Source organism: Eurosta solidaginis, chromosome 4 (genome assembly GCF_040869045.1).
Source record: "Eurosta solidaginis isolate ZX-2024a chromosome 4, ASM4086904v1, whole genome shotgun sequence".
Lineage (NCBI taxonomy): Eukaryota > Metazoa > Arthropoda > Insecta > Diptera > Tephritidae > Eurosta > Eurosta solidaginis.
In genome coordinates, this window is record NC_090322.1 from 196,906,927 (window position 1) to 196,930,914 (window position 23,988).

The following is a 23,988-nucleotide window of genomic DNA, read 5'->3' on the forward strand; positions in this document are numbered from 1 at the left end:
ATATCGGCATATCTCATGCATTTTTTTTAAATTTCGAATAGGTTGTAACCCTAAATGGCAACCCTACTCAAAAATGTCCCTATTGTAATGTGGAGTGAAATGCCTTTCGTTTGATACCCATACCGGCATATCTCATGCAATTTTTTTTAATTTCGAATAGGTGGCAACCCTAAAGGGCAACCCTACTCAAGGATGTCCGTATCGTAATGCGAAGTGAAATATCTTTCGTTTGATACCCATATCGGCATATATCATGCAATTTTTTTAAATTTCGAATAGGTGGCAACCCTAAATGGCAACAAGGATGTCCCTATTGTAATTCGGAGTGAAATACCTTTCGTTTGATACCCATATCGGCATATCTCATCCAATTTTTTTAAATTTCATATAGGTGGCAACCCTAAATAGCAACCTTACTCAAAAATGTCCTTGTTGTAATGTGGAGTGAAATAACTTTAGTTTGATACCCATACCGACATATCTCATGCAATTTTCTTTAATTTCGAATAGGTGGCAACCCTACTCAAAGATGTCCCTATTGCAATGCGGAGTGAAATACCTTTCGTTTGATACCCATATCGGCATATATCATGCACATTTTTTAAATTTCGAATATGTGGCAACCCTAAATGGCAACCCTACTCAAAAATGTCCCTATTGTAATGCGGAGTGAAATACCTTTCGTTTGATACCCATATTGGTATATCTCATGCAATTTTTTTTATTTTCGAATAGGTGGCAACCTTGTGAAACATTCTGAGTGGCAGCACCTAGGTAGAAAGTTTTAGAAGGTGATACATTATCTCTGTGCCACATTTCATTTAAATGGGTTGAGCCATTCCCGAGATAGTTCGGCTAAACAAACAAACAAGAATTGCTCGTTTAAAGTTATTCTAATATATAAAATTCTTCTGTCACGGTTTTAGAGGATTAACTCCTCCGAAACGGCTGAACCGATTCTCATGAAATTTTGTGAGCATATTGGGTAGGTCTGAGAATCGGCCAATGTCTACCTTTTTTTCGCTACGTGCCTAGGGTCTTGAGATCAAAACGTGGACCCGGGTACCCCTAGAATGTGTTTATACAATATGGATATCAAATGAAAGCTGTTGTTGAGTGCTATAGTACAGGATAATTCTTATACCCCTGGGTGACTAGGGTCTCGATATATAGGGCAAAACGTGGAACTGGGTACCCCTAGAATGTGTTTATACAATATTTATTTATTATAGGCCACAACGTGGACCCGGGTAACCCTAGAATGTGTTAATATAATATGGATAACAAATGAAAGCTGTTGATGTGTGATTTAGTACAGGATAATTTTCATACAACTGGGAGGCTAGGGTCTCGAGATATAGTCCAAAACGTGGAGCCGGGTACTCCTAGAATGTGTTTATACAATATGGATATCAAATGAAAGCTGTTGCTGAGAGCTTTAATGTAATTTTCATTGTGATATTCAATTTAGTCGCATCAACCTGGCAAAACTGATAAATATGCATGCGAAGCCAAAATAAAGGCATGAATTAATAATAGCCACATACCTATTTATATACGTCCTATTCGATTTGCCTGAAATATATAAATTTGTCTATATTAGTATTTTTGATGTTTTTTTCCAGGAGGTAGACCAGAGACGGACTTGGGCTGGGATTAGGACTAGGACTGGTACTGAGACTCGGAATGGGACTGGAACAAAATACATACCACCCTCTGGGACTGGCAATAAGATATGAAGAAGTACGAGAAAAACTTGAGAGAAGAGAAAAGAGAGAAGGAGACTGGAAAGAGATAGAATGAGACGAAGATGGACGGGCGAGGGCAGAGTTAGACGAAAAAAGCTTATTAAAATGTATGCAGATAGACCAAATTTAGGGCAGAACAACGTTTGCCGGGTCTGCTAGTAAGATATGTATTTGTATATATATGTATATGTATATTGTTACGGGTTTTAATAAATGTATCCCTAGATTGCCAATCGAATAAATCGTAAATAAAATTTATGTAAGAAAAATTGATTCTTTATTCACCAACGAATTCAAAAACTAAAACTAATTAATTTTCACAATGACATATATTTCAAAGTTCAGTTTCCAAAAATATTTTCGTCACATTACCCTCCTCCTAAGTCTGATCGCCCCGATCAGACTCATTATTCACTCCCAATGGTGCCAGTCTTTCTAAATGGACCACTTTCATTTTAGTTCTGGTTCCTCCAAGTTTCTTAATTCTATACACTACGTCGTTTATTGCTTTTATAACTTTATAAGGCCCTTCCCAATTGGACTGTAGCTTGGGCAATAACCCCTTCCTACGCTGAGGATTGTAGAGCAGCACCAAGTCACCTTGCCCAAATCCTTCCGAATTGAGTGCTTTATCATACCTCGCTTTCATTTTGTCACTCATGATTTTTGTTCGTTTTCTCACTTGATCGTGAATTTCATTCATTGTTTCTCTTAGCTTTTTAACATAATCATTGCTGTCATTGCTCGGTATGACACTTGAACCAAATTTTAAATCCGAAGGTAAACGAAGATCACTGCCAAAAAGCACCGTGGCTGGAGTCTGACTGGTGGTCTCATGTACTGCAGAACGATATGCCATTAGGAACAAAGGAATGTGAGTATCCCAATCTCGCTGTTCTTTTTCCACCACTTTCCTCAAATGCTCTTCCAGTGTCCTATTAAATCTTTCCACCATGCCATCGGATTGAGGATGAAGGGCTGTTGTACGAGTTTTCCGAATTCCCAGAATTTTGCACACTTCCTTAAATACAACGGACTCAAAATTTCTGCCCTGATCAGAATGCACCTGTAAAGGCACACCAAATCTAGATATCCAACTTTTCACAAAAACTTCTGCTACTGTTGTGGCTTCCTGATTGGGAATCGGATAAAATAGTCCATAACCACAAGCAGATACTTATTACCAGAGCTACTGGTTGGAAACGGTCCGGCTACATCCATGGCGATTCGGTCAAAAGGAGCTCCTGAATTAAATTGCTTCATCTGTCCACGACTTCTATGCTTCGGGCCCTTAGCTGCCATACATTCACTGCAATTACCAATCCATTCAGCAACGGATTGATGACAGCCAACCCAATAAAATCTCTGCTTAATTTTGGCTAATGTTTTAGTGATTCCCATGTGCCCTCCACTTGGCCCATTATGTCATTCCTGAAGAACGTCTGGTATTCGCACTTTTGGGACAACAATTAACGATTTGGAGCTTTGGCCGTCTTCGCTTTCCCATATTCGATAAAGGCAGCCAGATACCATCCTTAAACTACTCCACTGCGCCCAATATGCTTTTGCAATAGAATTTTCCGATAGCATCTGCTCTTTTGTTGGCCGTTTGTTTATGTCCATGCCCTTCATTAACAAAGCCAAATCAACGTCTTCCTGTTGGGATTTACGCAAATTCGTCGCATTCCACTCTTCAGTTGCTTCGATACTCATTAACCACACATCAATAACATCTTCTTTAACTTCAGCTCTCGAACAATGTTTACATTCCAGATTGCATGGTCGACGGGACATTGCATCCGCATTCCCATGTGATCTACCCGCACGGTGTTCTATGGAAAAGTCATAAGTTTGCAGTCTTTCAAGCCATCTCGCTAATTGTCCCTCGGGGTTTTTGAACTGAAGTAGCCACTTTAATGCTGCATGATCGGTCCGTACATGGAAACGTTGTCCATAAAGATACTTGTGAAAATGTTTAATAGATTCGACTAAAGCAAGTAATTCTCTGCGCGTAACACAGTAATTTTTCTCGGGCTTTCCTATAGTTCTGCTATAATAAGCAATAACTCTTTCCTGCCCACTTTTCACTTGGGACAAGACTCCTCCAATACCATAACCACTCGCATCAGTGTCTAATATAAACCTCGCTCCAGGAATAGGGTATGCCAACATTGGTGCAGTACATAATCGGTCCTTCAAGGTCTGAAAGGCAACTTCCTGATCTTCTCCCCACTTGAAGTGTTGGTTCTTCTTAGTCAGATCATGAAGACTACTAGCTACATCCGCGAAGTTTGGAACAAATCGACGATAATACGTGCACAATCCAAAGAAGCTTCTTAGATCATGCAGATTCGCTGGCCTGGGCCATTCCTTTACCACTTTGATTTTATCATCATCAGTAGATACTCCTTCTGCCGTTACCTTATGTCCCAAATAGTTTACCTCTCTTTTGAAAAACGAACACTTGTCTGGATTTAACTTTAAGCCAGCACAAGCTATTGTTTGCAATACATCTTCCAAATTCTTTAGATGATCATCAAAGCTTTTCCCTAGGACGATTATATCATCGAGGTAAACCAAGCAAGTTTTCCAGTGAAGTCCTTTAAGAACGTGCTCCATAAGCCTCTCAAAAGTGGCAGGGGCATTGCATAAGCCGAAAGGCATAACTGAAAATTGCCACAAACCCTCGCCTACATTAAATGCTGTCTTTTCCCTATCTGCCTCGTCAACCTCTACTTGCCAATAGCCACTCTTTAAATCAAGAGTTGAAAACCATTCCGTTCCAATTAGTGAATCCAGTGTATCATCTATTCTCGGCAAAGGGTAACTATCTTTCTTGGTCACATCATTGAGTTTACGGTAGTCGACGCAGAACCTAATTTGTCCATCTTTTTTTTTACGAGTACTACGGGTGAGCACCAAGGACTGGCTGATGGTTCGATAACACCATTCCCACTCATATCACTAATTATTTGGCTGACAACTTCACGTTTCGCTAAGGGTATGCTTCGCAGAGGCTGTCGAATTGGTCTTGCGTCACCGGTATCAATCCGATGTCTTACGATATTAGTTCTACCTGGATTAGTACCCTTATCAAATATACTACAATATTTGCGTAGGAGTTGTTTGGCTTTACCAACGTCTAGCAACTCTAACCCTTTTGTCCAATTGCTTATCTCTTTATACATTTTACTTTCAGAAACATTTACATTTTTGGGGTTCCATCACAATTGACTATAACCTCGACTTCGTGACATTCCGCCAACAGAGCTCCTTTCAAAAGATTTTTAGGTGATTTAAATTCATTCAGAACTCTTACCGGAATTAGTCCGTCGTTATTTGAATTTACTGAAGTTTTAGCAACCAATACGTTTGGTGTAGAATTTTGTACAGCTTCAATCATCCATAACTTGTTTCCGCCTAAATTCCCATTAATTTTCGCCCAAATAACTGCCTCAGATACGGCTGGAATCTCTTGACTATTAACCACATGTACTTGCTGAACTCTGTGAGATCTGTCGTAACCGTAATCTAGCTTCACTTCAATATTGTTATACTTCATCATCATACTTCCCAAATCGATCTTGATCCCATGAGCCATCAAGAAATCGACGCCAATTATAATTTCGTCAGCAATATCCGCCACAATGAAATCATTTAAAGCTGTCATATTCCCAATCGTCACATCACAAGTAAGTTCACCTTTTAAAAATGATTCCTCGCCAGTGGCAGTACGCAGTTTTGCTCCAATAAGTGGCTTCACGTTCTTTTTAACTAACCCTGCCTTTATTATGGAATGTGATACTCCTGTGTCCAACGTCAGCATACGTTCTTCTCCGTCTATATATCCTCTCACCGTTATGTTACTGGATTCTCTACCTATTTGCGAAATTGTGATAATGGTATACCCAAATGAGGGAACCAGCTTGACCCCCCTGCAGCTGGTTCGATTTAGTTTAACGAAATGTCTGCTGTGCTGTCAGTGCATGCTCTGTTTTGCTGTGGATTCGATAGCTCTTTTCCTACAACAAAACAACTTCGAGCCATATGTCCTTTCCTGCCACACTTAAAACAATTACCTTCAAACTTCCTCTGAGCTCCCGACGTTGGTAGAACAGATTTTAGAGCATTGCAAACTGTCTGCAACTGGTTTTCCTCAACATCTACCCGACGTGCGCGATACGAAGGTCTGCTCAAAAGTGTGGCTGTTTCTTGTGTCAATGCATGTGCAACTGTCTCCGCAAACGTTTTCTTTGGCATAGCGTAAGTTGCGCGCTTAGTGTCAATGTCCCGAATGCCATTCATGAACGCTTGAATTTTCATACGTTCGTTAAACTCACTGGAAGCATCCTCGTTTGCTAAATGAGCCAACCGTTCAATTTCTGTGGAAAAATCCTGTAACGTTTTCCCTTGCTTCTGCCACCGATTCAACAATTCCATTTGAAAAATCTGTTTCCGGTGTCCACTGCCGAATTTCCTCTCGAGTGCATTCATTATGGCCGTAAAACTGCGCTGTTCCCCCGTAGGTACTATGTTCAAAACCTCTGTTGCAGAACCTTTTAACGAAAGGATCAAAGCCGTTGCTTTATCAGCTTCACCCCAGTTATTACTCATTGCTGCCGACTCAAACTGCTTCTCAAAAGTCTTAAAAGGAATAGTCCCGTCATAAGGAGGAACTTTAAATTTCATTCCACCAGAAACCATCGTTGTCGCTGCCCGAGTATTATCACGGATATGGTTTTCTAAACAACCAACTCTTTCTTCAATATATTGAACCTTCTCGACGACTCTTTCCTCAACAGATTTGACCTGCTCATCAATTGCTGAAACTTTCTCACCAATTTCCGCTGTATGTTTGTTGAAAGAAGCTAACATTTTCGATATACTCTCAGATAATCTTTCAGCCAGCCGAGTTTCCAGGCTTTCAGCCATTTCCTTAGAGTTTTCAGCCAACTGGCCTTGAATAGCCATGAGCAAATCGTCGACGTTTGTACTTACTGAAGGCGACGTTCCTTCTTCCCTCTCAGGTTTGGTGGTTAAATCTGAAACATGAAAATTATAAGCGTCCGCATCCAAACCATCGGCTTCTACAGCTTACCTTAACCGTGTTTGTAGCTCTAGTTTATTTCCGTTTGTTGGAAAACCACGAATTTCAAGTTGTGCTTTAAGCTGTTGAATTCGCAACTCTTCTAATTTTACCATCTTGCAATTCTTATTCGTTTAGCAATCTCACTTCTGACACCAATTGTTACGGGTTTTAATAAATGTATCCCTAGATTGCCAATCGAATAAATCGTAAATAAAATTTATGTAAGAAAAATTGATTCTTTATTCACCAACGAATTCAAAAACTAAAATTAATTAATTTTCACAATGACATATATTTCAAAGTTCAGTTTCCAAAAATATTTTCGTCACAAAATGTATGATATATATATTGATAGTCAGGCGGCGATTAAAGCAATAATCTCAAACATTACTTCATCAAGAAGTGTTTTGGAATACAAAGAAGCATTGGAAAACTTCGCTTAGGCCGGAGCATTTATCTATAATGGGCTCCTGGTCATAAAAGGATAGAAGGTAACGAGAAGGTCGATGAGTTAACAAAGGAGGGTGCAACACTCGCTGAATCGACGGTAGACGTTTCAACCAGTTTGCGAGAAATCAAAACAAGATAGGACAGGCTCGTCCATAACAGCAGATGTAGAAAGAACGAGCTGCAAGAAGAAACGGTTGAGCACGTTCTGTGCTATTTGGGGCGGAAGAGTCGCCAGGTCTCGAGAAATCCATTAAGCAAGGTCCTGGAAAACTTCTAGTATTTGCCAAGAGGGCTAAATTATTCTATAACATAAGTCCTGGCACCTGATTTGGGTTCTTATGCTTCTGTAATAATTCTGGTAATACCATTAACACATTCAGTCTATGTGAGATCTATATTGGCCGGCGACTTTAATCTAACCTATCCGGATATTCCTGGAAATTTTCAGGCTGATCCATGGGCCTGGGCAGGCACGGAATAGGTGAAGGTGTCGTCTGTCAGTGGAGACCTTAGTACTGCGCTGGCCGCTTGCTCTCCGATTCTGGAAAATTGAGCCTCAAGCCAGTTTAATGCATGCTGTGGAATAAACTAGCCACTTTATGCTAAGCTGTGCAACCTTTGCGCGAAGAACAGTAAAAGGTGTCCTAGTAAGCTTCTCCTTAACTGGACAACTACCACGCAACCTAAGCTAGGCAAATCTAATAATATTTTTCATAGGCATAATACCTTTACTTCAGTGTATACTAATTTTATGCATAACCAAACTTCATACTCAAAAAAGGTTCTTTGGATGGGTATGAGAGTGTGAAATTTTTAAAGAATTGTTTTGAAATTAAGTAAAGTTGGTGAGAGAAATATTTCAAATACGATAGAAAAACAAAGCATATAAAAGAATTTTGAGCCAGAGTATTTAGAAAAGAATGTCCTTGCGCTGACATCTCCATAGCCGAAAACACCGCCTGGTGTGTGGGTAAATACTTCAGCTTATGTGGCTACATGAATACATATGTACATACAAACATACACCGTTACAGAGATTTGCAAATTTACATTTGTATGCGCCTAAAGTGCTTGTCTGTTTGCGCATTTCGTTGAGCATTTGCATATCTTGCTTATTTATTTTCCCAAAGCTCACAGTGCCACCAGCTGTTGTTATTCGGCATATTTTTATGCTCCAGCTAAAGTTTGCTGTGCTGTTTTCGTTAATTTGTTTTTGCTGTTTCTTTTTTTATACTCAGCTGAGCAGAGTAAGATTTCTATATATCAAAATGATCTGGGCGAAAAAAGAAATTTATTTAGCCATGTCCGTCCGTCCGTCCGTAAACACGATAACTTGAGTAAATTTTGAGGTATCTTGATGAAATATGCTATGTAGGTTCCTGGGTACTCATCTCAGATCGCTGTTTAAAATGAACTAAATATAACCACGCCCACTTTTTAGATATCGGAAATTTCGAAAAACCGAAAAAGTGCGATAATTCATTACCAAAGACGGATAAAGCGATGAAACTTGGTAGGTGCGTTGACCTTATGACGCAAAATATAAAATTAGTACAATTTTTGACAATGGGCGTGGCACCGCTCACTTTTAAAAGAAGGTAACTTAAAAGTTTTGCAAGCTGTAACTTGGCAGTCGTTGAAGATATCATAATTAAATTTGGCAAGAGCGTTACTCCTATTACTATATGTGTGCTAAATAAAAATTAGCAAAATCGGATGACGAACACGCCCACTTCTTAAAAAAAATTTTTTTTAAGTCAAATCATAACAAAAAATGTAATATCTTTACAATATAGAAGTAAATTATGTCAACATTCAACTCCAGTAATGATATGGTGCAACAAAATACAAAAATGCCATGATTCTATACCAAATATGAAAAAAGGGACGAAACGTTGTAATTGGATTGGTTTATTAACGCAAAATATAACTTAAGAAAAAACTTTGAAAAATGGGTGTGACACCTACCATATTAAGTAGAATAAAATGAAAAAGTTCTGCAGGGCGAAATCAAAAGCTCTTGGAATCTTGGCAGGAATACTGTTCCTGCTATTACATATATAAATAAATTAGCGGTACCCGACAGATGATGTTCTGGGTCACCTTGGTCCACATTTTCGTCGATATCTCGAAAACTCCTTCACATATACAACTAAGGGCCACTCCCTTTTAAAACCCTCATTAATACCTTTAATTTGAAACCCATATCGTACAAGCACATTCTACAGTCACACCTGTCCCACGTTTATGGCGGTATCCCGAAATGGCGTGAATCTATGGAACTATGGCCCATTCCCTTTTAAAATCTATATATTAATACGCTAACAAAATTTCCATACAATCAATTGACAGGCTGTTTCGCATACTTAGCATACGTAAAATCATATAAAAGTTATATGAATCGATTCGTATTGATCAGCCGCAGTGCATAGGCCTATTTTTGTTAACAAATATTACTCTATTTGTTTATAATTAATAGAAAAAGTTTTTTGTTAATTCGAAAATCTGTGCAGCTATCGAAATTGCCATCTGTAGGACGCATTATGTTCACAAACCCCCCTGAGTACAAAGCTCCAAATGCTCAATTGTCGCATTGTTCAAATGTTTCATGTCTACATATGTATATATTTGTACACGCCAAAACGGTGAGAGAACTAATGCTACACTCATTTTCAGTTCAAATAAAATATTGTTTCCCATTGCTGCCAATTACCTATATTGGCCTGTACCAAAATCCTTAAAAAATTATTCTAAAATAATTGTTTGCGCACAAAAAAACTTTAAAGAGAAGTAATAACTTAACCGGCCTATTTTTTTGGACAAATTTTACTTACACGTAAAAGCATAGGTATTTATTTAACATATTCTTTGTTTTTCATTTTAGTTGCTTTAAAAAAATGAAATCAGAAATAATGAGTCAACTTTTGTTCAAACTCACTAAATTTATTTATTTATAACAATTAATTGCAAATTTGACCCAAAATGTTTTTTGCATTTCCAGATTTTATGGTCATTTTAGATATAGTAGGTCTTATACTGAACAAAAAATAAATAAATTTGCTACAAATATATTACATTAAAATTTGTATATTGTCTTTTATGCTAATTTATTTTGATATTTCTTATTTTATTTTATTATATTATCTTTTATTTGAACTTAGTTTATTTATTATTTAAATGCAATTTGATTGAATCGGAAAATTTCACGTTGTACATTAAACGAAAAAAACGACCCAAAAACGTTTTCGATTTTAGGTCGAAATATTCCATAGGCAGTATATTACCCACTATATTTATTATTAGGCTAACTTTTTTGGATTATATGCCCATTAATGGGATGCTTAGATCCCATAATCCTAATTTGTTTATGTCGCTTAAAATTATAAAATCAATTTTATTTTAGTAAATATGTTTGCGTGAATAATTTGAATATTTTTGTTTTGTCAAGTAATTTCACCTTAATTCTATGTCAATTTCTTTTGATTTTACATACTTTTTATATTTTTTTTTAAGGAGCTCCATACCAAAACATTTGAAAATTTTGTAGAAAATTTAAGAAAATACAATAAAAATTACAACGTCTTAATGAAAAATTTAAGTAAGTTAGACCAGTTTGCTATATTTCCACTCACTGCTTAACTATTAGCGCGTTATTGCACTACCCTAAACACTGGGTGCATAGACTGAGTTGAAAAAAATACAAGTTGGTCGAATTTCAACCACAGGCGATACTAGTACTCTTTAATACCTTCCATTTGATACCCATGTCATACAAACACATTCCAGGGTTAACCTGGGTTAATTTTCCTACATAGTGATTTTCCCTTATATTGTCTCCAAAGCTCTCATCTGAGTATGTAATGTTCGGTTATACCCGAACTTAGCCTTCCTTACTTGTTTTTTTTTTTTTTTGTGTTCATATTTACATTTTACTATTCCTTTGTCATAGCCAATAGCGTCAACAATCGCCAATGTGTGTATTTGACAATTTTAAAATTTTTACGGATTTTTTTTTTTGTTTAAGCTAGACAAATTTTCCTTTTCACTAATATTACTTCCATTTCAACAAGCACAAAGCATCTGAAAGTGATTTTCCCTTTAGTTATCTACAAAACTTTCATGATTTAATTCTCTGTTTATCAGTATGACAGGTCCTTTGCCCTGTTGAGTGAGTTCAAATGTATTTTTACAGTTGTTTAGAAAAGTTTAACAAATAATTTATATTCCTTTTATTGATTTATATTTAGTTACTTACCTGTCACCAGATTGGCGTGATGAAATTGACAAACAGCATCTGCCTCAAACCAAGATATTCGATCACGGAAAAAGCGATAAAAGACATTAAGTCCCTCTTGAGGCATTGTCCATGTATTGCTGACGTTTACCTGCAAGAAAAAAAAATTGTTGCATTGTGCTGTCAATTAAGTATTCAAAGCTTTTGAATAACTAAGAAAAAGCTTTAGTATTTATTCTAGCATAAGAGAAATCCAAAAGTTCAATTTTACTACCTCCATATTAATAAGGCCCCTTTCTGGCTTCCGACAATATAACGTAAGGAGAACAAGTTCTCATATTTAGCTGCTTTTCCTGCAGAAAAAATGGGAGGTAGTCCCTAAAATTTACCGTTTCGTACAAAAATTTTGAAGACTACCTCCAAATTGGAGCTAATCGTATGCAGAGCGGGATGGTTGGCAGCCACATTTTTTTCTGCAGAGCTAAAGTTTTAGCTTAAAGACTGGGACTATCTCAGGCGTACAGATAATATATAGGAGACCCATCCAGCTGCAATTATTGAAGACTCGCGGCAGTGGTAAATATCGCGCTAAAAAAGTGGCGGTATTGGATAGCCGAGACACGACCAACAGAGGTTCATGTATAACGTATAGCTGAAACGGTTACGATGAATCGGGGACTCCCACACTTTTCGGTCATAGAAGTGGAGGATAGTGTAGAGATAACTTTTCCGTTGGAGAGACATTTTTCCGTTGCAACTGAGTATAATACATACTGAAACTTAGCACAACTAATTTTCTGTGCAATAATTTCATAAAGTTACACACTCAGTCCATATAAAGTTTAAGTGCATATGTATATACATGTAAAATAAGCTAAGCTATTATTTAAAAGTTCATGACATATGCAATTAAAATTTTAAGTAGGTCAATTTAAAAGGGCGTGCATCGGAAATATTTTTCTTCACTGTGAAAGCCCTCTTCTTTAAGTGTCAAGTGGGAGCACATTCGAACAACCAGATAAGTCCCATATGATCTAAGGTAGGAGTGCAAGGTCCACCTTCCTCATTACCTTGCTGTCTTAAACCCCTTCACCCAGAAGTCTGATATGTAGTCCAGAGTATCGACGGAGAAAGCGCGATTCGTCCTTGTAGCTTCTGTAGAGGAAGCTTGTTTGTTTACGCCTCCTCCGAAACATCGGCACGACAGCACAGTGATGAAATGTCTTCCTGAAATGTCTCCGTGTAAGTTCGCGTCTTTCCTATACAAACGTAGTAATAGAGACCTTAAGACTTTGCATCCTGATTGGTCCATTGCAAGTTCGTGGCCCTAATTCTATATTCCTCGATTTTATTCAAGAGGTAACACGGTGGAAGTAAGAAGGTTTTCGCTTCGTTTATACACATTCCGCATCTTATCACCGCCAACTTTCTGGCAAAGTTATAACCTGAGATGCCCAATAGATTCCAGCGAAGCTTGGGTTGGGACAGCCCCGCTATCCTGACCGTAACGCTGATCGTTGAGAATGCATTGTTATAGAATCAAGCCGACCTCTTCTTATAAGAGACTCCGGAAGATTCAGGAGGCCGTTAGGATTGTTTAAACAACAGTTGCTTTTAACGCAACCCAACTGCAGTTCTTCTTACTCCTTTGAACTATCTGCGTAAACCCCTATCTTGCCTGAGGCCACCTCTTGCTTCTCCTTCGAAAGAAAGCTTACGTTCAGTACTTGGTTCAGTAGTAGTAAAATTTAATGCACTGTGCCCAACTATGTTAGAAGTCAATAGCTGAATACAGTCCGTGTCAGACATTAAATCCGTTTTACATCCGTAGTCTCTGATTTTCACATTTTGAATTCTATATGCCAATGATCCGCTTTTGCGCGCCAATCCTGCACGAACTTAAACAGGGTCATCAAGTGAAAAATAGCTAGCACTTCATATTTTTAGATATTCCCAGGCTTTGCCACTTTCTCGGACTTGTGCTGTGTTTAGCACCCTCCATCGCTCACAGCGGGAGTTTTCATCCTCTGAAGGAAGTTTTTCGTATACTATACGACTGCCAGATCTTTGACTTTAAATTTCCCGTAACACTTCCTTCTCGGTTTAATTTGTGCCGTTCAGTTTTGGCAAGGTGAAGGAGGGAGTTTTTGACTTTCTTGTGAACGCTTTGCTCTGTCCGTTGCAACAAAATTCTGCATGTTACTATTTTCTTGAACTCGTTATTCGTTGGACAGACTACCCTTGTTTATTTTGCTCCTTGTGTTCGCAGAATTTCGTTAGCTACTGGCACCCATAGAAGAAGCCACGACACGTTTGCCTGACGAGCGCCACTTAAGTTGGTTTGCAACCTTACTAAATATCATACAATTAGTCAATGCAACAGATTTTAGTTTAGGCTAGAAACTTTAAATATTGGTAAAGTTCGCTTAAAAGCCATGGATTCTAACAACTAAGTACTTGTGTAAGATCAAAGAAAATTGCAGAGAACTATTAAGCTACGACAGTTGGCGAGGGGAGGTGGAAATCGGTGTGAAGTAAGATGAAAATTACCGCTGGTACAGCTAGAGCCTCGGTGTATGGTGGATAGATAACCTGTCCGAAATTTCGACTAATGGTAAAGGGGCTATAGGCGTGTGGTGTATGGTATAACCGGGCCCGAGCTATCGGTGCTGGATAAATGGACGTTGCGTTAATAGCGTTTTCAGCATCCACTAGCTTTGAGTCCAAATGTTTATTAAAATATAATTGACAAGTGAGAAGTGCACCTAAGTATTTTTATTCGTTAACTACTTCAATAACTTCGCTATGAACAAGACAAAAATCATGGTATTGAAGAAAGGTGGTAGAACCCCCGGCTCATGGAAATGGATCTACGGTAGCGAAGTTATTGAAGTAGTTAACGAATAAAAATACTTAGGTGTACTTCTCACTTGTCAATTATATTTTAATAAGATCCATTTCCATGAGCCGGGGGCTCTACCACCTTTCCTAAATACCATGATTTTTGACTTATTCAAGTTGACAGTTAGTGCCCATTGACTACAATTGTAAAGGGAGTTTATCATTTCCTGTAGCTGTTCCGGTGATTCCGCAAGCAAGACCAGATCGTCTGCGTACATAAGCACCTTCACATTAATGTTCTTAACCCTGGCGCCCCCGCAAAAATAGTCATTTAGTTCATTTAAGTACAAAGAGAATAGAACCGGTCTTAAGAAGCAGCCTTGGCGGAAACCGTGATTAACAGGGAAAGGCTCTGACAGATTGGCATCAAACAGAACTTTGCAAGACGTGTTAGCGTAGACTAATCTTAAAATTTCAATCATAAGAGTTGAATAACCATAGGAGGCTAGTTTATAAAAGAGCATGTTGTGGGGAATCGTATCACAAGTACACGAGAAATCTACAAAAAAGGCAAACGTTCTTTAATTACGTGAAAATTGATCAAAATTCAAATCAAATATATACTCCCGAAAGGCTTTGATTACATGCCAACGCATTTCGAAAGTTTTGCTTTGTTGAACAAAATTTCATATATTTCAAACGATTTTGACTTTGGTGTGACTCCCACAAGCATACTTATAAATCAAACCTTTGTAGGCTTTGTACAGAAGTACATCTAACTTTTCACAATGATCTTTAGCATTAATTATTTCCACACTCTTTATTACGTTCTTCATTAGTCGTCATTTTTAGTGCATACAATATTCGCTAGCGTTTACTTGAATTTTTTTTGTATGTACATCAAAGTTCTTTGCTTTTTAGCCTTTAGTTTACTTTTAACTTTGTCAGAAGCTGTTTTTGCTTTGAGAAAAAAAAAATTTAAATATGCAACTTAAAAAAAGGGAACAAATTAAAACAAGAAAGAGTGAAACAAGAAAAAATATAAAACAAAAAAATTTGAAGAGTGTTAAATATTCGTTTGTAGTTGTTAAAACACTTGAGCAGGAAAGGAAGTCAACTACAAATAAAAGCATATGAAAATTATTTGAAAATTTTCTCTTTTCGGTTGCCAACGAATTTTTTGTTGGTCAAATCTTTTGTTTTTTTTTCAAATTTTTGTAGACGTAACATAATTTTAAAAAGCAATAGAACGATAAAAATTATTTGAGCATTCATATGCTGTAAAAGTAATATACACTGATGCAGAAAAATCGGGTACAGTGAAATAACTACCAAATGCAATAACTCCCAACAAAGAAATGAAATAACTCCCAGATATTTTCCATACAAATTGGGACTTATTTCATTATGAAATAGCTCCCAATTCATTGGGACTTATGTCATAATTTTTGTTGGTAATTATTTCATAATTTTTTGAGATTGGGAGTTATTTCATTTTTATTGGGACTTACTTCATTGTTTGTAATTCAGGCATTGGGAGTTATTTAATTTTTGGTGCGAGTTATTTAATTTTCTTAAAAAGACAATTTTATCAAACTTTGACGTTCTTCTAACAGTTTCTATGGGTCGGCTATACATTAAGGGATCAATTGGTTTTATTCGTAGACCAAAGGGGTTTGAACTTCGAAGTTTTGCACATAGGTTCTCAGGGAGTTCCCCAACGAGAATCAGTTAGTAATTTTTAATTGCTATTAACAGTTTACTAGTAATTAGTAGTTAAAGTTACAATGGTATAACTATCAGTTTTTATCTACATACGAACACTTTCACCAGAATTTTATACATAAGTACACTTTATAGTGTTTATAAAACCACAATCAACTATTTTCATTTGTTTAAGTTTGCGTATTATTGTAAAATTTAATGATTTATTTGTTTACTTTCCGCGAACACAAACATACAGCCATTTTATCTAATTCACTGCTTGCTTGGTGGTACCAGATGCTTTAAATTGTTCCAACGAATGAAAAATTTTTAAATAGTACCAACGAGGAAAATGGACCTTTTTCATTCAACTCTATTTATTTATTTTACAAAAAATAGAAAATTTGGAATAAAAAATCGCGCGATGCACAGTAATTCTGCGTAGAATACTTTTCTGCATAAGCGGCCTTCGGTGTTCTACGCAGACTTCTTCCTTAAATTTTTTTTTTTAATAAATAATGTTAATTTCATAAAAAAATGCAATTTTTTAAAATAAATAACGTTTACTTCGACGACACTATTCAAGTTTTCTTGTAATTGTAACTTTTCCATATGTTCATAATAGTTTTTCAAATCTCATTGTAGCTGATTATATAGTATAAAGATACCATTTCAAATTTTGATTTGGGATTTATTTCATTTTTTTGGGACTTATTTCATTTGGGAGTTATTTCCTTTTTTTTGGGAATTGTGGTTTCATTATGAAATAACTGGCAAATATTGGGAGTTATTTCATTTCTTTCATTGGGAGTTATTTCATGGGAGTTATTTCATGGGAGTTATTTCATTTGGGAGTTATTTCACTGCACCGAAAAATCGTTCTGAAAATAAAGGCAGATTAACAAGATTACTAGAAGCTCGGAACGTTTTCATATTAAACCCACCCTGAAAAATAAATATAAATCGCTTAATGGAAACTGTCTAAGGGTTGGCTTTTTACAGGACTCCGTATATAGTCTCACTTCTAGTTAACACTAAAAAGGGAGTCTATTATAAATTCATGCAGCGTTGCCTTAGCAATTACTGTATCTGTGAAATTGAAAAAAACAAAAAATCTTACAGAAAAAAATTTCACAGTGTTAGAAAAAAGACAAATCAAAAACTGGACCAACCAAAACTTCACCATAAGACGGTCCTCGTGGCACTTGAGCTTTTGACACAGTTAACCACCGTACACTACACCAAAAGGAATTAGGAAACATCTCCGTAAGCACTACGATGAGATACGGCACCTTCCAACTCATCCGATTGATCCAGATTAACATAAGGAGGACTTAATCATAGTTCACACTAATTCGGGAATAGGCATCGCGAGGTCGCTCCGGGAGAACGCTGTTATCAATAATTATTACTTAAACTAAGTAGTATGACATCTGATATAATTCTGGCGAGAGGCTGACTAGTGTATTAATTGGTATGACCCTGCCGCATATACTGACTAGTGTGTCATTTGGTTCGATTCTGGTGCATATAATGACTAGTTTGTCAACCGGTGTGATGCTGATGTAGAGACTGGCCATTTATATTTCGTAGGACATCGCCGTATTAAAAATACCAGCTGCTAATATGGAAAATAGACAGCACTCTAACTAGTTGGGGTTTTTGGCAAACTAGTATTCTTCTAGTATACAACTAAATGGTTTGACTGCAGGGTAAGTGAGAAATTAAGGGTCACAGTCACTCACATTCACAGTCACCACTATATAATAACAACAATTTCATAATTCAAATCGGTTTTTCGTTCATTTGGACTCTTGCGTGCCTTTGACTTTGTTGGCCATGACCCGATTTCCGGTTTATCTTTGGATCGAAAGAAGAAGCTTAAGCCTTTCGAAAGCTATATATGTCAGCTAGGAAAATATAACAATACTGAAAATTTTCCCAATGAAAAAATTTTATTTTTTTTTTACTTTTTTCGGGTTCTGTCAACTTTGGTGCTGTCTATATGCACTAATCTATATGCAGCCTGCACCAACCCTGACTTGCATCAGAATTCAAAATTAATTATAATTTCAACGGGTAATAATTTTCTATATTCCAAACTTACTGTGTTATTTAAATATTAATGAAAACAAAATTAAAAAATATATAAAATTGTATCAAAACGAGTTACAAATATTTACTTGGTCTTTTGCTAAGTTTACTTAGATTCAACCTTTGCAGACTAATATGACTGAAACTTCTGTAGCTACCAATCGATTTTGAACTTTTTACCAGTTTTGGATAGACAAAATTTCGTTACTTTATACACATTAAGGATATATTGGGGGATTTGTGTTTATTTACCGAACAAACCAATTAATAAAAGCCCACCCACACATATCCTGTATGAACGCCATTTCAAATACCGAAATTTTGTTCAACCAAAACTGGCAAAAACTTAAACAAGTAAGAAAGTCTAAGTTCGGGTGAAACCAAACATTTCTTAACCCAACCATATCACTACTGTCGTAGACTATCAGTCAAATGTAGTTAAATAACATAGAGTTATTGCAAACTTTGTTAAGGCTAGACCTTAAGGAAGAGTGGGCGTGGTCTTTAACCTATTTTCATTATCTTCACTCAGTCTGCATAATTTGACAATAATAATGTCTCTGCCAAATTTAGTTTTATTAGCTTAGCGGTATTCATTTTTGAATTATCTCATTTTTCTAAATTCCGAATTCACTCATTTTTAATACCGAGCTATTCTGTGTAAAGATAAGCCCATATACCGAATTTGAAGAGGTCAATATTTGCTCAAGTTATCATGTTATATCGGACGGACATATGGACGGACATGGCTTAATGAAATTTTTTTTCGATAACGATGATTTTGATATATGGAAGTCTATATCTATCTCAATTCCTTTATACATATGTACAACTACAGCTAGGTATACAAAAATGATGAAAATGTTACAGTCATATTAGTCTGCAAAGCGTGATTCTAAATTTAGACAAAAACGGGCCAAGTTAACATTACTTAGTCGTTTCGATATAATTCCTGAAGGATATTAAATGACAATTTTGCAAAGAAATTATTCAAATTTTAGATCCACAATGTGCCTGTAAGAAGAGTTTAGTGAAATAGCTGTAACTAGACAAAATAACTAGATTTTGTTGCTATTTGATACTTAAATATTTGTTACACGAATCTGCACCCTTAGTTTTTAAAAGAAATGCCATTCTAGTGTTTTTCTATGTTATGAAAGTTTAAACAAAGACCTGCTACAATGTAACAGAATCTTTGCGAGTTGTTCAACTATAACATCGACTTGAAACATGAAGTACCGTAAATAATTTCATAGCTACCGATTGCCTTTGTTTTATCGGCCTATTGGTAAAGGGTTCAGTATTCGATTCGTGCTCAAGGCCAGAAACATATTTTTGATGATAATTATTGTTTTTTTTTTTTTTAATTTTCTATATATGAAAAATTATTATTGATATTAGAGAAAAATTGTAGGTTTACAAACGGCGATGGTTACTAGAGCGTGTTTCTGAATTTCACTTCTTCATCAGCTAGCTTTTCGGGAGCTGAGCGTTGAACTCGAATCTCCAACATTCATATCAGTGCAGAGGCAGATGCCTTTAGCTGCTAAGCCATATGAATGTCCCGTTGTTCGCTGTACAATTGGTCTGTAAGAGTTGCCTTTTTCTTTCTATTCCTTTTTGATTTTATGATTATTTTTTATTTTCGGAATAGTACTATAGTAAAAATAATAGTACTATTCCAAAAATAAAAAAACATGCAAATATAGAAAAATTTAAAAAAAACAATGATTATCATACAAATTATTGTTCCGCCTTAAGCTCGAATCGAACCTTGAATCCTTTAATACCTAATTTTTAGCAAGCAATTCTTCGAAAAAACTTTTAATTATGGTGCAATAATGCCCCGCCCTGTGGCGGACCGCTCTTGTAAATTGTAAACATTTGCAAGTTGTATTTATTTTCAAAAATTAAAAACCTAACAATTACACGAAAACATATTTGTGCCACTTGAAAAGACGGATACCGGAGTATATGCGTAACATTTTTCTTGTTTTAAAAATAAAAGAGAACCTTATTTTAGTGAAACGAGATGTGAAAGTTTGATTTACCAGAAACAAGTTCAAGTTGTTTTATTCTGTGGTTTCGGGGCCAGCTGCTTTTCCGTCTACGTCTTTAATTATATTATTCAGAATACTTTTGTGTAATTCTTAAAAATAATTAAATGTAAGGCGCGATAATCTCCGAAGAGATCTAAGGCCGAGCTTCTCTTCCAATTTGCGTCGTGGTCCTCTTGATTTTCCCTACAAATTGGCCGGACGGCACCGACATGTTTTATGCCGACTCCGAACGGAATCTGCAAGGCAGATGTGATTTCACTGAGAGCTTTTCATGGCAGAAATACACCCGGAGCGCTTGTCAAACACTGCCTATCGGCGACCCCGCTTATAAAAATTGTCTTCTAATTGAAAAACCTTATTTCTAAAATTTTGATGTTGCTTTGCCCGGGGTGTGAACCCAGGGCATACGGTGTGGTAGGCGGAGCACGCTACCATCATACCACGGTGGCCGCCGTAATGTAATTCTTAAGAATTGTTTATTGTAGATCGTTAAGCCTGTTTTGATGCAGTCTCAATTATAAATGCTAGAAGTTTGACTAAGAAGAAACACTAAAACAATGTAAAAATATAGAAATAAATAACAAAAAAAAAAGTGTTCGACTAAGATATATGCAATAAAAAATTTTGTTTGTAAAATCTCCTCCTGAATGTAAATTTATTTTCAAAAAAATATGTTCAAACAATCGCGTTACAATCTGACATCTAGAAAATTAATTATATGTCTGACAGAAAACGACAAGCTACTAGACAACTGCTGACAATTACTTCAAGGAGAACAATCATTATCCAGAAGGAATGCTTTTTCACTCGGTACTGTATTATATTTATTACATTTGAGAACTTTTTTAGCACGCTTATGTTAGCTTCACTTGTATGTTTGTATGTTAGTAACTCTTTTATACAAAAAAAAAAAAAAAACAAGTAAAGTCGGGACTGTCTTCCGCTGTGTCGAAAATCGCATTCCTTTAATGAAACTATAACGTGATGAAATTTCGAAAACTCTTAAAATTTGAAAAATCAATTGTATGGGACGACCGATTTTCAAGATTAAGCTGTAATATGGTAAACTTCAAGGTTTTAGCTGTTAAAATGAGGGAGAAATGACGTAAAATCTTTTATCTGAACAATGGAATGTATGGGAGATATAAACTTTAGTGGTCCCATCCGGTCGATTCAGACATATTATTAATCGGACACCAAAATATATATGCAGATGAATATGGCCAAATTAACTCCGTTTGTCTATCTCTTATCCTATAAGGGCTTACAATATTGAGATTCGTGACAACCCATTTTCATTAAAGGTGGTATAAAAATAGATCGGCACTTTGTGTGAGGAAACAAAGTTTCACGTTTCCTGTGGTTCGCATGAGATGGCTATAACCACGAGTCACTTATCTGAACAATATATGAAGTATACCTAAGTATTTGATGAAGTTTGAAGCTTCTTGATGTTAAAATGGAACAGATATAACGAAAATCTCCTCATCTGAAAAATCAGTTTGTGTGGTGTGTATATTATATATGCGACCGATCTTTACGTTTTTGTTCAGAAAACAATACATACTATTTATGGTGTAGAATTTTAGAAATGTTTCTTATCTGAACAATCGATTGCGCTTTATATACGAGCGATATCTATGATTTTTTCGGACAGCAGTATATGCCATATAGGAAAGCATTTGGTGAAGCTTTAAGCTTAAAGATGTTGAAATGGGCAGAAATTACGAAAAGCTTCCCATCTGAAAAATCGGTTGTATCGGAGATACATGTTGGTTCCGATAAACTTCTAATACGACAAAAAAATAGCGGGTGTATTATTTATCAAGATATTTCAAAAAATTAGGGACTAGTTTGCGTTCACACATACAGAGGGACAGACATGCCTACAGGGCTATATCAACTCAGCTTGTCTTCCTTATCATTTGTGTATACTTATTGGTGGGTCTATCTCTTCTCCTTTGAGGACTTACAATTAGCGATGTTTGATTTTCATGAATGGTATAAAAATGAAACTTTTCAGATGGCACTGAAATAATTTGTTGATTTCTAATAAAACAACGTGCTTAAAACAGCAAGAGTAAGTTAAAAGGATGCCCACTACTATTTTATTAATTAACATCAAAAAAAGCATAAAAATAATTTTTTTTTAATTACCCTGCGACTGCATGATATTGCTTGTTGATCCATGCCAATATTTTTTATTTTTAGCGCTACATACAAAAGTGATTCCCGAGAGATAAGTAATGAATGGTACAGACAATAAAAAAGAAAAATGTTTCAAAGACTATAAAAAAAAACCAAATGAATTGACACAAGTGATTAGTAAAACCGACCACTCACACAATGCCCAAGCAAACATCTTTAATAAGTGATAAAAAATGCAAATAAAGTTGAATTGAGAAAAACATTAAAATTAAAAGTTTTGCTCAACGATAGAAACTTTGGCAACAATCACAGTTGAAATTACGGTTTAGCCAACCGGACTGATGACTTGCTTGCGGTTAAGATTGATGTTGAGATGAGAAAAACTACCATAAGAAAAAAAGATAAATGAAGTTGGTGAAATGGGGAGAGAGAAAAAATTTCTTTGTTAATGAAAGCAAACTTTGTTTTAAGAATTGCTTGAAATCAACAGTTTTTTTCGCTTCTTCTTTTTTTCAGACTAAATAAAGTTAAATATAAGCTTGTTCAAATTACTTTGAAATGAGAGAAAAATGAAAGAATTAAATAACTAATTTAAAATTGATATCCATTGCATAAATTTCAAGACTCTGAAGAAAAATTATAGAACATGCTAATCCTGTACGTTTATGATCGATACTTCAAACATTAGTTTAAGTCAAATCAACGGACTATATTTATGATTTAAAATCATTCTTCTTCATATCAAAAAAAAAAAAAAAACAAGATATTTTCAAATCAAAATAAAATTTTTTCAAATCAAATGAAAACATTTTCAAATGAAATTTAACACGTTTTTTAAACGAAATGCAACTTTTTCAAAAAGAATGAAATTTTTTCAAAACGAAAGAAACTTTTTTCAAATCAAATTTAATTTTTTAAATCAAATGAAAAAAATTGCATATCAAATAATTTTTTTTTTTTAAATAAAATGAAGCTTTTTTCAAATCAAATTAAAAAGGTTTCAAATCAAATGGAATTTTTCGAATGAAATGAAAAAAATTTTGAAATCAAAAGAAACTTTTCAAATCAATTGAACAAATTTTCAAAACAAATTGAATTTGTTTGAAATAACTTTTTTCAACTTAATTTAAAAAATTTCAAATCAAATGAAACTTTTTTCAAATCAAATTAAAACATTTTCAAGTCAAATGAAAATTTTTTCAAATCAAATGCAACGTTCTTTAACTCAAATAAAAACAAGTAAAGGTGTCAAAGTTCGGGTGTAACCGAACATTATATACTCAGCGTGAGATTGACACTTCATTTCAGATAAATTACTTTTCTACATAACACGTGGCACCGCCCATTTAAAAAAAAAATGTATTCCCATTTCCTCTTACAATAAAACTTGATAAGTGAAATATCATTGATTCAAAACTATTTTTTTTAAGGTATAGCTTATTATTCTAGTCTATGACTCTTTTAAACTTGTTTTATATCTAAGTTGCAGAAACATTTTATGCTATAAGGAAAATATGTGTATAAAATTTCATTACGATATGTTAATTTGTCTTCGAGTTATGGCTCCCGAAACATAGAAAATAACTGAGTAATAAAACATGCGTGGTTTTAGGGAGGGGC

The 23,988-nt window shown here is 35.5% G+C and overlaps 1 protein-coding gene and 1 long non-coding RNA gene across 3 annotated transcripts in view; one reads left to right on the forward strand and one right to left on the reverse strand.

The window, feature by feature from the left end:
• Mct1 (Monocarboxylate transporter 1) overlaps positions 1-23,988 on the forward strand; it is an 854,653-nt gene that overhangs the window by 436,434 nt on the left and 394,231 nt on the right. The gene's annotated exons all lie outside the window — the stretch shown is intronic.
• Positions 11,581-23,988, reverse strand: part of LOC137250871 (uncharacterized) — a 132,703-nt gene continuing 120,295 nt past the window's right edge. For both annotated transcript variants that reach the window (XR_010953106.1, XR_010953107.1), the window contains exon 3: positions 11,581-11,672. This is a non-coding gene — a long non-coding RNA (uncharacterized lncRNA). The remainder of the gene's footprint in view (positions 11,673-23,988) is intronic.